Source organism: Alligator mississippiensis, chromosome 1 (genome assembly GCF_030867095.1).
Source record: "Alligator mississippiensis isolate rAllMis1 chromosome 1, rAllMis1, whole genome shotgun sequence".
Classification (NCBI taxonomy): Eukaryota; Metazoa; Chordata; order Crocodylia; family Alligatoridae; genus Alligator; species Alligator mississippiensis.
The window spans coordinates 92,689,911-92,705,016 of NC_081824.1; the positions used below are offsets into that span (position 1 = coordinate 92,689,911).

The 15,106-nt window shown below is 42.2% G+C and overlaps 1 protein-coding gene across 1 annotated transcript in view; it reads left to right on the forward strand.

The window, feature by feature from the left end:
* CRYBG1 (crystallin beta-gamma domain containing 1) overlaps window positions 1-15,106 on the forward strand; it is a 146,454-nt gene that overhangs the window by 52,327 nt on the left and 79,021 nt on the right. The gene's annotated exons all lie outside the window — the stretch shown is intronic.

A 15,106-nucleotide genomic window follows, 5' to 3' on the forward strand; every position in this document is an offset into this window, starting at 1 on the left:
TGAGTGAAAAATGAATAAACCAAGTCCTGCGGCAGATTCATTTTTCACTTCCTTTCCTTTTTCCTGTTCTTGTGACAAGGTATTTAGCAGAATTTGCAGATTCACTGGAATCTGACAGGCTGCACTGTGAGTGCATCTGCTATGGTGTCAAACTTGCAACCTTTAGGATGTCAACAGTGCACATTAGTACCTGCACCACCTCAATCCCAACCTTTACTGAAAATGAGCAAATTAGCTATTCACTAACTTCACTCCCACTCATACCACCAGACTCTAAGCTAGCAAAAAGCTTGGTGTTGGATGAACCTGTGCAAACGTAAAAGTGCTTTTATCATCTTATTTTATGTTGTTGGCGTAACCATGCTGAGAGGAAAAACTGCTATTGGCATATCCTGTATCTACATTAGGGCCTTATAGCTAAGGGGGCTGTAACTGTAGCAGCAGAGGTTCTGTAATATAGACAGATCCTTGGTCTTTCTCAGTCCATGTGCAGATCCTGTTCACTCTGAAGAAAGATTGCAAATAAATCATAAACTTCAGAAGAAATTCATCACAAGAACTCCAGCAAACACACTTCACTTTAATTAGCTTTTTCTAGCAGCCATTCAAATTGAAAAGAGCCTTTTTTTTTGTAACTCATGTTATCTTCAGTCTTAACCACCATCCCCTCTAATGCTGCCTCTACCCTTTGTGTGCAGGTGTGACTGGCCAGGTCTAAGACACTACAAAGGCTGTCTACAGTATAAAGTTTTGCTGGCCCAACTGTGTCACAGTCTCTTGCTGACATAACTTTGCTAGCTAACCCCCTGATATGCTAACAGAATAGGGCTTTTGCAGCTTTGTTTAGGGAGGTGGCATATCCTCACCCAGAGGGGATGGATGACATGCTGCATCTGTGGTAAGGAGCTTTGCTGACATCATAGATGCATCAGCATAACATCATAGCTGTGTCAGCATAGCTGCAAAGTCTGCGTAGCATAGAGAGAGCCTTAGTAATTTTTCAGACACAGACATCTGCGCAAAGGTTTTTAGAGATTCTGCATCTAGATAAGAGTTCTCACACCTACCCGCTAAATGGAGAGAGTTGGGTGGAGTATTTCCAGCACTTAAGCTGGGTGTGACTACAGAAACTAGTCTATTCTGATTCCTTTTCAAATAACTGGAATGAGGTATCAGTGCATTTGATTGCTACCTTTGCTGTGTTACTGAGCCTACAATTGGCACAGCTCACTTCCTTTGTCAGGATGATAACCATACAGTGTCTGGGATGGTCTTGCCTTGGGCACTGTCTTCTGTTTCCTCAATTTGATTTCTCTCTTGCTCAGAGTAAGACAAAGGAAGACAATCACCTCAGCTATATTTGTCCAACATTTTGTCTCACTGAATAATCATCTTTTGTTTTCCATAACATTAAAACAAAAATGCAGTGAAGAACCCACACCACTTTATTTTGCTTCAAGCTGTGGGGACTTTAAGCATTTTATACTCTCTTGTAAGAAACGTCCAGTGCCAGAGCTAAGTGAGAGAAGAACTGGGATTGGTTCTCAAATTCTAACAGATTGCACAATTCACCACATTGCAGAAAATGGAAAGAAGCTCTTTGAATGAGCTTCTGACTCAGAGAAAGTCAGTCTCCACACCTTTCAGTAGGTGAGAAATTTCAGTGACAAATCCACCTTCCTGATCCTTCAAGGGATTGAGTGGATTAGTCTTTCTTAGCAACCACAACCCAAGAAAGCTTCTAAAATCATTTGAAGCACTCCACACCAGCATCCTCACATTCTTTAAGTTGTGGAGCTGGTGGCTTTCCCAGTGGTCCACATTTCAGGATCAGGAGGGGGAAGGGTCATTCTCTAATTTGGAATTAAGAAATCTGAGCCTAAGCCTTACTAAGAGGGTCTCAGATGAGAACTGGAGCATTCTCTGGCATATATTTTCACACCCTGGGGCACATCTACACAAGACGCCAACTGCGCAGTAGCCGAATAATACTATGCAATAGCGCATTACAGCACAGACAGTGCTAATACACTACGGCGCAGTATTATTAGGCTACTGCGCAGTAGCGTCACTTAAAAAACATTTACCAGCACTACTGTATAACAGTGTCTCATGTAGACATGTCCCTTGAAGTTTTAAATTTAGCTCCAGGAAATCACCAAGCTGCTCCATTGCTAAATCCTGGGAGAAATAAGGCTGCAACTATTGTACTCAAAGGAGATGGGCATTTCTGCAAGCCTGCTTTGAACCTAAAGAACTACCTGGGTAGGGAAAATGAATCAGTTACTAACACTATTTGCTTTTGCTTTTGATCTGCTTTTGGCAGTGAAATATGCCTTGTATTGGCTGAATTTCCAACTTGGTCCTATGCCAAGCTTCACATTTACAACAGGAGAAGGATTTTTGTTCCACTCTCAACATGGTAAAAGAAAAACCTACCAGGGCTGTAGCTCAGCTTTTTTTGCCTCAGTTTAACTAGATAAATTTGAATATGAGTGAATAATTGAGTCTTTCACAACAGGGAGTACCTAATATGGCTTTAGGCTCTACCACTACCATAGTTTACATCTCACTTCAAACACTCCCACCACATCTTCTATTTTTTTCCATGATCCTTCTGGGTGTGGTCCTTACCATAAAGACGCTCCAAACCTTCCAGCCCTCTTTCACACAGTCATTAAATCCTGGTGCCTCCAGCATCCAGATACACATTCTTGCAGACTCTAAAGCAGTGGTTCTCAACCTTTTTAGATTCAAGGAACCTCTTGTTAGAGTCAGGGTACCCCTTGGAAAGTTCCAGCTCTTAATTTTCACTCATTTTTTTACTATAGGAAAGTAATAGAGCAATTCTTCTGTTGCAAAGAGCTTAAAAGGAATACAACAGGTCAGAATGTTTTTAATGCTATCGATTCCTGTTTGGAAGCTCTGGCTGTCATTGCTGCAAGGAGCCAGGGCCCCCTGTATACGTGCTCCTGCCCAGAGAGTGCAGACTACAGATCATGGCTCTGGAGCAGGCTGCCACGGTCCCATGTTCCCAGCAGCTCCAAAGCAGCCCACCGCGCTGCTCTGCTGTATGCACTGCCAGTGCAGCTGAGGCCTCCATGGAGACTGGAACAAGCCATGCAGGCAAGAGCAGCTGGGAAATGGAGTCCCCGGCTGACCAGATCCAGCTCGTGGGCCAGATGTTCCTCATCCCTGCAGTAGAGTCTTTCATCCACAGTGCAATCTTTCTGATCAAAACAAAGTTTCCTTTATATTACCCAGCAGACGTATGTCCTAGTCACATGGAGCAATCGCATGACACCCCCAACCCTGAGTCATTCTGCTTCCATAGAGAAGAAAGCTAAACCTGGCCCAGGTGAGGCTGAATTTCAACCCCTGTAGAGGGCCAAGTAGTTTCCCATTAGCAAGCTCCTACTATAACTGTGTGGGTTGTGGGAATGGAAAGATAGGGGAGAGTGAATGAAACTAAATGACATAAGACGTAAGTCATACAGAGGGTCTCTGGCAAGAGTTTGAAATAAGCAACACAATCAACAACACAGAGTTTAGTAGAACACCATTCTGTTGGTTTGCAATGTTTTAATAAATTAATTCCTTCCTTACTGTTGTTAATACTTTGCAAACATCTTTTTTTAATTCTTTATTATTTCATCAGTATTTTAAAATACAGTACAAAAATCAGAAAAACATATACATCAACTGTACATGTAAAACCAAACTGTGTCACAAACAATAAGTAATACAAAGAAAAAGAAAAAAAGGAGGGGGGAGAAGAAGGGATGGAAGAGGAAAAGAGAAGTGTTCAATAAGCAACAACCTAGCTACCAAAATATTCACGACTTCCTTCCAAAGTGCAAACTTTTTGAAACAGTGAAGCCTGCTAAACATGGCTTTATCCATCTATATCAGTTGTACTATCTCATTGTACCAGATTTCAGTCTTTGGAGATGTCCTGCTTTTCCAATGCAATCCAGTGTGTTATTAATAAGACCTGCTTTGAGAGTGCAGTTTGAGGGGGGATTGAATTTTAATTCCTTGGGGATATACCCAAAAATACACGTATTTGCAAAGATATCAGTGCTCTGTTCAAAATCATGCTAACTCTAGTTATAATTTATTTCCAAAAAGGTAATAGAGTATGACAAAAACAGGTGACCAGATCACATCTCCAACATGTATCTGCTGGCAGTATATTCATTTTTTTTTTAATTTAGAGAGAGCTCAGTGCAGATGAAAAATGATCTTTTGTTGTATAAGACAAAGTCTAAGATCAGTTGTCAACGTTTGAATGTTGTGAATTGCAGATTTCCACTGGGATTCTTTCATTTGGATACCTAGGTTTCCATTCCATTTCAGTCTTAAATACTCTGTACCAGATCTCTTATGCAGCATTATATTTTCATAGGGTAATGGCACAGGATGGGGAAGAGAAAAAACTTTCCAAAATGAGAAATTGGACATGGTGCTTTATTCAAATGCCTTTTTAGCACAATTTGTTTCTTATGATAGGAACATCATGGTGAGATTTGAAGGAAAGAGTGATTTTAACCACTGTTAAAACTTCAGTCTTTTTTTTACTTGATAATCATGAAAAATAAACATTTTGATTTAATTCCCTAAAGGAGGGCTACCCAACTTGCAGGGGTTAATTTGCATACCAATGGCTCCTGCCTGGGCACCACCCCACCCACTGCTCTGGTTGCTGCTGCTGCTGCCAGGTCTCCAGGGTCTCCCTCCCTCCTCTGGCTTTCATTTCTTGCCCCCTACCTGGGGGGGGATAGGATGGCCCCACACAGGCCAGTGAGCTCAAAGTGTGGGGGGCATCTGCATGGTGTGGCATGAGGTGGCACATGGGCATAGCACAGCAGGGGATGCTCACATTCAGGGGATGCTCACATTGTGGAGTGCCAAGAGGGCAGCTACAGGCCAAATGCGGGGGGCACGGACCACACTTGCACTTACACCTGCACTGCACTGACTGGATGAGCTCTGCTGCATGTGCCTCCTGCTCTCCCTCCCCCACCTTGGGCCAGTTCCTGGGACCTAGCATGTGGGCATCCCCTCCACCGCATACCCACACCATCCTGCATGCCCACACACATCCCCCCGCACTGCCTCACACACACATCCCCCCCACGATATACAAGAGTAAGATTTTATTTTGAGCTATTATGCAAATCAGGACAAAATTATTTTCTGAAATAAAATTAAAATATGTTATAGATATTTGATTTTTAGTATAAGATTTGTTTTTTATCTAGAATTTGTTAAAATATTTTCTAAAACATTTTACATTTGCAGCCCTCGACAGCTCACCAAAACTTGTTAAGTGGCCTACCAGCTGAAATAATTGCCCACCCCTGAGCTAAGGTTTGTCTGTGCGATGACTCTGGACCCAGCAAGGCTCAGCTCCATCCACCCTTATGTTGGCGGCGGGGGGGGGGGGGGGGGGGGGGGGGGGGGGTGGAGAGTGGGGAGGTGCCAGTGGGGCAATCGGGGGCTATACAGCCCCTGATCACTCCAAAGTTGAACAGCCCTGCCCTAAATCATTACAATAGACTGGAGAGGTAAAAAAAAAAAGCGCCTCATTTTGTCCTACTGATATGGACAGGACTTCTTTCATAGCTGAGAAAGGATTTATAATACACTTGGTAAATATTTGATTTGTTCAGTCAATTCGTAAAAGCTTAACATTTTTATTAGATGCTTAGCACTGAGTCATGCTATGTTTGGCAGCTGTCTGTAGTGATTAACATTTAGAATGCCGTAGCAGAATTATTCAATCAATACTCAAACATATAATTAATAATCTTCATTTCAAAATTGCTATATAAAGTAAAAGTAATATTAAAATCCTCAAAAAGAATGCAGAGCTGGGAGTATAAACTGTTTCAACACTAGGCAGTTTAAAACACTGCAACTCCTCTCTGGAACCATTCTGCCAGCAGAAGTCAAGGAGTTACTCAAGTCCATGGTATTTAAAATTACCAACACTGTACATAAAACTGGAAAGAAGACCTCACTTGAAATAGTGTTCTGTAACCTTAGCATTATTGAAGTCAGTGGGTGCGCTGTAGCTGATTTAAATGGAATCAGGATTTTACCCTTTGGATTACGTGAGTTTTGGGAGACAGATTGAAGAGTTCACCTTGCAGTAAGAAGCTTCTTGTACCACTCTCTGTGCTGTGATGAAAGGGGCTCTGTTGGGCCCATGACTGTGTCTAATGGTAAGCTCTGTTACAGGACTACTCTGGAAAAAGTAACAGGAATACCTTGTGTGTGCTGTCACCTTTCTACTTGATATGGACCAGGACACAGAGGACTGGATGTGCAAAGGTTCATATGGATGTCTACATTTAAGAAGTGTGGGGAAAAGGAACAGTGCTACAAAAGAGAACTTAGAAAGGAGAATGAGTTGCATGGTTAGAAATCAGGCAAGGGTATAGAGTGCTTGTGTTCCAAGTGGAGAGATGGATCACCCATAGCACACTATGGCTGACACGCAGTAGGAATGAACACAAATGCTGTGTGATATATATCCAGTAAAAACAAAGAAAAACATTAAACATATATTAATTCACGAGCAGGGGCAAGGAGTAAGACAGTTCATTTTGGAATCCATGGCAGAAACAGCAATCAACAGATGAAGCAAATTAGACTTCAATGGACATATCTACACGAGATGTTTACTGCAGAGCTGACCAATTAGCTCCGCAGTAAACATCTTGGCATCTACATGTGAAGCCTTATTAGGCCGTAGGAAACTAATACACTCTACAGCAGGTATTACTGTGCATTAATATCCTCCTGCAGAGTTTTTTTGTGCATATGTAGATGCTGACCCGTCTGGCTCGGGCACAAGGGTGCTTCAGTGCAGGGGCTGCCTGCCAGCTAGCCTTGCACTGAAGCACACTTATGCCCCAGCTATGCCCTCTGCAGCACATTAAGCCAGGTTGGAGCAGCCCCAGGCTGGCAAGCTGATTCCCTGAGTTCCCTGCCAGCCAGGGCTGCTCTGACGCGGCTCAGCGTGCTTTGGTCCTGGGCCCGTGCTTCTCGGCCTCTTGTGGGCTCAAATCAAGCATAGTCTATGCTTACCTGGCAAGGAAAACACTGTGACCACAGAGGTGGTCTTCCTAGTCAAACCGGGGAAGACCACTCTCCTGGCACAGGGATGGTACCTGCTAAGGTAATGTATAGTAAACCTCCCACTTAGATGCTGGAGTGGAAAGGTCTTGGCTTTAAGCCCACTTTATGAAAATGGGATACTCCTCCCTGGCTTACCCCTGGGGCCTTGCAGCTGAGGGCAAGCAAAACTTGGGGGCATCCGAACCCCAAGCCTCCAGGCTTGGGCCTGCAAGTAGGATGCCTGCCAAAGGTTTTGGAAACATCTGAAGCCCCAGATTGTGGTGGACGATGTTTACCGGTAGTAGGGCCACTTATGGTTCTGGCCTGACTCTTGGATTTGGAATTTTTGGGGGCTAATTTGGCTTGGAATACAGAAAATTTAATTAAAAAAAAATGGTACCCAGGAGCAATAAACTATATGCACCTGAATGTATTACTGTGCATTAATATACATGTGCAGATGTGCCCAGTATATGATACTACCTGGGAGGAAGGATGCACAGATGTTCCAGCTTTTCACATTAAAAAAAGAAAGAAAAAGAAAACAGCATTAAGTGGAGAAGACCAAGTTAAATTTTAAAGATTTTTTCAGTTTTAATAACCTAAGATACTGTAATTTAATGACAGAGACAACAAATGCCAGTGATTCAGTTGTAAATCTTAAAGCCTCCCTTTAAAAGTAGCTTATTTCAGCAGTGCAGGATGTACCTGTCAGAATTCTGAAATAAACAAGCCAGCAAGATAGTGATCTTTATTGGTAGGTCGACACATTGAATTCTTCTCCAGATGACAGGTACTTTTTGGTGATAATCTTTTATTGGACTATTTGTGTAGTTGGGACAGTGACCAGTTTCTAGCACTAAGTGCCCTTCCTCAAGTCTGGGGTAAGAAGCAGGTACAACCATAAGCTACATGCCAGATACAACAATGGCTTGTGTTTTAACTCCATATGGAAAAGATTTTCTATCTCCAGATGACAGCAGGCTGCCATCTAATTGCTGGGGGAAAAATCTTGGAGTTTATATTCACCAAGATCCTTTTTAGCTTGGTAATCCCTTAAAGCACATTTTTGTTGCTTTCTTTGTGTTTGTGTTGCACACAGACCTAAGAAAAGCAGAATAATACCAGTTGAAAGAAGGGACTACAGGGCATATGAGAGAGGAGAAAATAAAATATGGAGCTAGGAAAAATAAGGTAGTATAAGGAATCAGAGCACCAGTGTTGGGCCACACCTGAGGGTGACCAGGGGGAGGAGGGCAGGGGGGGAGGAAGGAATACAAAAATAGTAGCGACTCTGCTGCCAACCTTGCAGCCATCACTGCCATAGCAGCATAGCTAGGGTCTAATTTAAATCGTGGGCCCAACTCACTAATATTGTGGCCTGATTGTAGTGGGGGCTGCCATTTTCATGCCTAGATTGTGGTGCACCCCTACTCCCCCTGCCTCCCCACAGTCCCTGATTGGCTAAGGGGGCGGGTTTAGGGGCAGGTTTAATTGTACCAGCAGAGGCCTTGCTCCCAAGACCTCTTATCGCTGTTGAAAAGCCTAGCAGTCCAGAGGAGGGGGGAAGGGGTCACAATATGGACAGGGGGAGGAGAGAGCTTGGGGATGGGTAGGGGATGGACTGTTTGCTCCTCTGGGTGGAAAAACTGGGGCATGGGGGCCAGGAGTTGGGGTGTCTGAGGGCTGCCTTGGGAGACGGCCCAGGCAGCGAGTAGGGAAGGGGCTGTTTGTTCCTCCATGCATGTGTTCTCTCCCATTGCCTCCAAGCCCCAGCACCCCAGTTTTCCCACCTGGAGGAGCAAATAGCCTTTCCCCTACCCGGTGCCAGGGCTGTCTGCTAAGGCAGCCCCTAAGTGTCCCCAACCCTACCACACTCCAGTTTTCCTGCCCTGAGGAGCAAACAGCCCATCCCCAAGCTCTCTCCTCTCTCCACCATTAAGGGCCCTCAAGCATCCAGTTATGTCCCCAAAACAAGCCAAGATATAAAAAGGAAAAAATGCTGGAAGAGGCAGAAACTCCTTGCTGCCAGAGGTAGAGCTTCCGCAAGTTGCAGAAAGAGAGCACTAGAGCATTTACTCCATAAAAATTCCCACTTTAAGCTATGATAGGATATATGAGAGGCCTAACAAAAATAACTTCTACAAATAAAACAAGACATCAAGGTTCTAAGTAAAGAAAAGCAAACAGTTTCTGGCATTAAGGCATTTTGAGTGATCTGTAGTCATGATAGGATGTCTGATGTCATCTGCTCCACCATCTTCCCCTCCAGGACTCAACCTCTAGTTCCTATTGGAGGCCTGACCTACTTTCTGTTTCTGGCCAAGAGACGTTATACTTTTTGTAGCTTTTGAAAACTCTGAGCTCTTAGCCTTTAACTTAATTTGTAAGACATTAATAATATGTTTTGTGCAGACTACATGCCATTCTTAATACTTTGAGAGAAACCGTGCCAGGGTCTGCCTTCTGGGTGCTGTATCTTTTAGCACAGTTCTGCCCAGATTTCCCAAGACACACAGATATAAACATAGTTCGGTGATGTGGAATGTGCAGACACAAAAACGTGCATGTTTTATGAAAAAGCTGCTATGTGGATGTAGTTCAACCACAGAAGTCCTGCAAACTATTTACAAATACCCTTTTGTACTTTTCTGAGGTACTGCAACCCAAGTTCTAACAGTAATGCAAATGTACTAAAAAGTTTGGTCACCAATGCTGTATAAAATCAAATGATGTCATCATCATTCACTAAAGACTTCCTCATCTTTTTATCCTTGAAAACAATTAATTCTATGTGTATTATAGTTCAAAAGAGATTTCTCAGCCAGAGCCTTTGTCAGACAATTGCTCAACAAAATTACTACACTCTTCTGTACTGTTCTGCTGACTAGGCTGATGGCATCATTACAACTTTCTCATAGTTGCTCCTTTTTTCATTACCATTTCCAGCTCATTACCTTTTTTTTTACTTTTGAACCATGAATTTATTACATTAATTAAAAATTCTCTTGTGTTGCCTACTTTCAATGCCATTTAGGACCTAACTCTTGTACTTCCTAAACATTAACATTATTCCATGTTTACTCTGTTATACCTAATTCATAGAAGCATTAAATACTGCTTCTCTCTAACTCTGTTTATGCTGTTCTCTAGTGATGAGTTCACCTTTGAGCTACAATGTTTGTGACTGGTTGGTAACAAATATTTAGTGTTGGTAGAGAACAGGAATAGTGGAAAAAGCAAATTGGAAGGGAAAAGTCACAACTTTATTTAGCATTTTCTCTTCTTGACCTGTTGTTCACAAACAGGAAATAATTGGTGGAGAATGTAGTAGTGGATGGCAACTTGAGCAGCAGCAACCACAAGATGATTTGAGTTCAGGATCTTGAGGAAAGGAAGAAAGGAGAGCAGCAGAATAAGGACCCTGGGCTTCAGAAAATCTGACTTTGCCTCACTGAGGGAACTGATGGGCCGGATCCCCTGAGAGACCAGTCTGAAGGGGGAAAGGAGTCCAGGATTGCTGGCTGTATTTTAAAGAAACCTTACTGAGAGTGCAGAAACGAACCATCCCAATGCACAGGAAGACTAGCAAGTATGGCAGAACACCAGCTTGGCTTAGCGGAGAACACTTCAGTGAGCTAAAACACAAAAAGGAAGCTTACAAAAAGTGGAAACTTGGACAAACAACTAGGGAGGAGTATAAGAGTGTTGCTCTTATACTCAGGGAATAAGCCTCTTAAAGAGTGTTAACTTTTAAATTAATGTTTTAATGCTTCTTGTTCTAGAATTCAGAAATCAATGCTGATCCAACCATATGTTGCGCTGGCCTCTACCCACACTTGCATGATATTCAGAAATTAGAACACAGAACTAATACATGTGCATATTTTTGATGCTCCCTGGAGGTGCTAGCATGCATGAACCAATTAATTCATTACGCAGCTGCATTAATATTAATTTGGAAAAGATGTTATCTTGATGGGAGAGAACACATAAGAATGTTCTTCAAAGCTAGTAGCTGGGAACTGGAAGTTTCAGCAGAATATCCCTTAATAACATTAGCAAGATTTTAAATGGTACTTCAGGTTATATTTATTTAGCAAACAATATTTAATAACTGTGTGTACAGATGAATAATTTAAGAACCTTAACTAAAATAAAATATAAATCAATGCAGTTCATATTTTTCTACAGAACTAACACGTTTTGTGACATGTATTATTTATTTTATACTCAAATTATAATATGTATTTTTGGAGCTCAAAATAAATATACCCATCAATATAAATCTTTTTTATTACAATACTGTCTATAAGAAGGTTCCTTTATGTAATGGTGTATCCCAGGCAATATTGATATAATCTCAAGATTTAGGGGTTTCTTAACCTGTCTTTGGAGCAAAAGTCTGTGGATGTACTTAGTTTTCCCTGACTGTACAGATGAGTGGACCTTGGGTCACTCCTGTGTTCTGTCTCCATCGATGTGTGCCAGATCCTCCACCTCCCAGTGCAGGGGTTGGCACCTATAGCCTTTTGATCCAAGCGGGGCTTTGGTGGCATTTGGTAGTAGAGGACTTCAACAGTAGTTGCTTTCCCTGTGCTAGTGAAGGAAAAAATGGAGGCAGTAAGTGCTTGCACATGGAAAAGTGGCAGTAGTGGTCACTCTTTCCCTGCCACATGGAAAACCAGCAGTGGTAGGTTTACCATGAGATTTGGCTAGACACAATTATAAGATCAGGGTAATTTCAAAACATTTTTCATTCTGTACGATGTCTGTGTATCAGAATGTGTCAAAATATAGATCATCCACAATTTAATTTAATTCTTAGTAAAAAAAAAAATCAATTGATTACATATTTAAAGCACTCTTGTAGACTAGAAACCTGCAGAATGCAAATAAATAGTGATTTTAATTTTGCTTGTGTACATTTTTAATTGACCTACTCAGTTTTGAATAGCTTTTTATTGTGTTCTACTAACAGTGGATTTGGTAACTCTCTGGTAATGACAATTCTGGATTTCTTTTGTTTCTCTCATAATAAGTTAATTATAGCCTACTTTGAAAACAAACTGGTGCCCCCATGATATTTGCACATCCTCTGAAATGTTGCCTGACCTGCTCAAATATCATATATTTTCAGGAGTGTAGGGCATCACTGACAGCAAGAATTTAACATAAAGGGGAAAGGACAGGTCAGCTGCAACATTTGGAGAGAGTTACCAGTGATTCCAGGCAGTTTAGTTTCTAGTGAAGTACAGATTCAGCACTTTAGAAGTGCTGCCTATAAGGAATAACCAGGAATTCTATCCTGAGCCCAAGAATTTCAGAAGACTCAGACTAGCTGTTACTTTTAATGGGATATAGATGGTTTTTGTATAAAACTTACTATTTTTCTTATTACTTTAATACTGTGACAGGGCTACATCACTCTGGCTTCAAACATTGAAATATAAAATTGAATGGTTTCTGGTTATAGCCTCTGGCAGGGAGAGGAACCTAATGTAAGAAATTGTCCTAAGATTGAAATTTTCTGTCGGTGGGATTAGCTCATTAGTAGTGTAAGAGTGATGTCAGACCTGTTGAAGAATGTCTTGCAATTGAAAGCTTGTCTAACTCTATCCCAACTATGCAGTTGGTCCAATGAAATATATCACCCTAAGAAATCCATTGCTCATTAGTACAGACATGTTCTGCTTTCACACTGCAAGATGATTCTTTTCCTCTCTTCCCACTTCCAAAAATTATACAAAAGGGGCTCACATAAAGGGAATTAGGAAGGTTTTTTTTATTATAGGGCTAAATTACCCTTCTTATACTTCAAGACTTGCTTACATGATAAAACTATTTAACATGATATGATTTCATATAGGCTAACTTGTATTATGGAACATGATATTGTTATTTAACTGTCTTGTGACAAAGTATTGTACCTCTTTACTAAAACAAAGTGAGGAGGCCTGCAAACTGTAATGTAGAGTAGGGCTGTCCAACTGGCAGCCCATGGGCCAAGTACAGCCCACAGTGGGTTAATGTGTAGCCACTGAGTTCCTACCTGTCCGTCACTCCCCCTATCACTCTGGCTGCCATTGCTGCTGGGCTCTTTAGGCTCTCCTCATCTCTCTTACTCAGCTTTTACTTCCTGCTCCTGCTGCAGGGGGCAGGGCAGCCGGCCCACAGCTCCAGGAGAGCAATGGATCATCGTGTCCGACCCCCTGCCCCTGGCAGGAAAGAGGACTGAGGTCAGATGGCCCCAGCCAGGTGACTGTCTAGTCTCCTCTTGAAGATCTGGAACCAACTTCCAAGGGAAGTGGTGCTGGCTCCTACCCTGGGGGTCTTTAAGAAGTGGCTTGATGCCTACCTGGCTGGGGTCATTTGAGCCCAGTTTTCTTCCTGCCCAGGCAGGGGGTTGGACCTGAAGATCTGCAAGGTCCCTTCCGACCCTACTTCTATGATTCTGTGATCTCCAAGCTAGGTGATAGCACCACCTCTCTTGGAAGCCATATCCTGGCCACCCTTACTGTGAAAAATTACTTCCTAATATCTAATCTAAATCCACTCTCAACTAGTTTATACCTGTTATTCCTAATCACTCCCTGGGGCACCTTAGTAAACAGTACTTCCCCTATTCCCTGTTGACCTCCCCTAATAAATTTATAGGCAGCCACAAGATCTCCCCTCAGCCGTCTCTTGTGAAGGCTGAAGAGATTCAGCTCTCAACCTTTCCCCGTAGGGTCTATCACGAAGGCCACTAATCATGCGGGTGGCCCTCCTCTGGACTGTCTCCAGATTCCCCGCGTCCCTCTTGAAGTGTGGCACCCAAAACTGGACACAGTACTCCAACTGTGGCCTGACCAGTGCCGCATAGAGGGGGAGCATCACCTCCTTTGATCTATTAGTCATGCACCTGCTAATGCACAACAAGGTGCGATTGGCCTTGTTGATGGCCTTGTTACACTGCCGGCTCATGTTTATCTTGGAGTCAATTATGACTCCAAGATCCCTCTCTGCCTCCGAGCTGCTGAGAAGGACACTCCCCAACCTATAGGTGTGCTGGGGGTTCCTTCTTCCCAGGTGGAGTACCTTACATTTATCTTTATTAATTTACATCCTGTTTCCCTCTGCCCATTGATCCAACCTGTCCAGGTCAGCCTGAATCTGCTCCCTGCTCTCCAGTGTACTAACTTTGCCCCATAACTTGGTATCATCAGCGAACTTGGAAAGGGTGCTCTCCACGCCCTGGTCCAAAGCGCATCCAATTTGCATCCAGATATATATGGGACATGGGTTATATTTAATAAGCATGTCTTAAGGTGTGTGAGACCTGAGACTGGTGAAATATTCAGCAGGTATGCTTTTGTTACTTTTCCCCCACTGCCAGACAAGTCAAGGATTGTATGTGGCTGTTTCATGTAGTAAATTAGAGACATTTGATTTAAATTTTTTTTTACCTTTATGATCAAAAGTGGTTCTGCATTTCACTGCAGTCTTTAGAGTGAATGTAATTAGTGAATATAGCTATTGAATGCATTGATATATATAGATATTGATTCTCTTGTTGAATGCAAGAGTGCTGTAAGGGCACTATCAGATTGTCTCTTTTATTGCTTAAGGATAGGAAGCTGCTAAATACAACAATTAATGTAACAGCTATTTTTCTACATTTCTATATTTCTGAAATATTTTAATTCAGTGGATTTTAAATATTTCCCATATCCGGGGGGGGGGGGCATTATTTTGCACAATCCTTTCTTTCAAACTTGGTTGGGGGGGGCGTTATTTTGCACAATCCTTTCTTTCAAACTTCTGGCTTCTTGTGTTTTGCACTTTTTTCATTTTTTTTTTAATTATTATTATTTTGTGTTTTCAATGGGATCAAGAAAAAAGTACAGAGTTGACATGTATTCAGAGAACTGAATAGATATGGATGTGAGTCTGGAACAATCTTTTCCTGAATAAAAGTATACATTGTAACATTTTT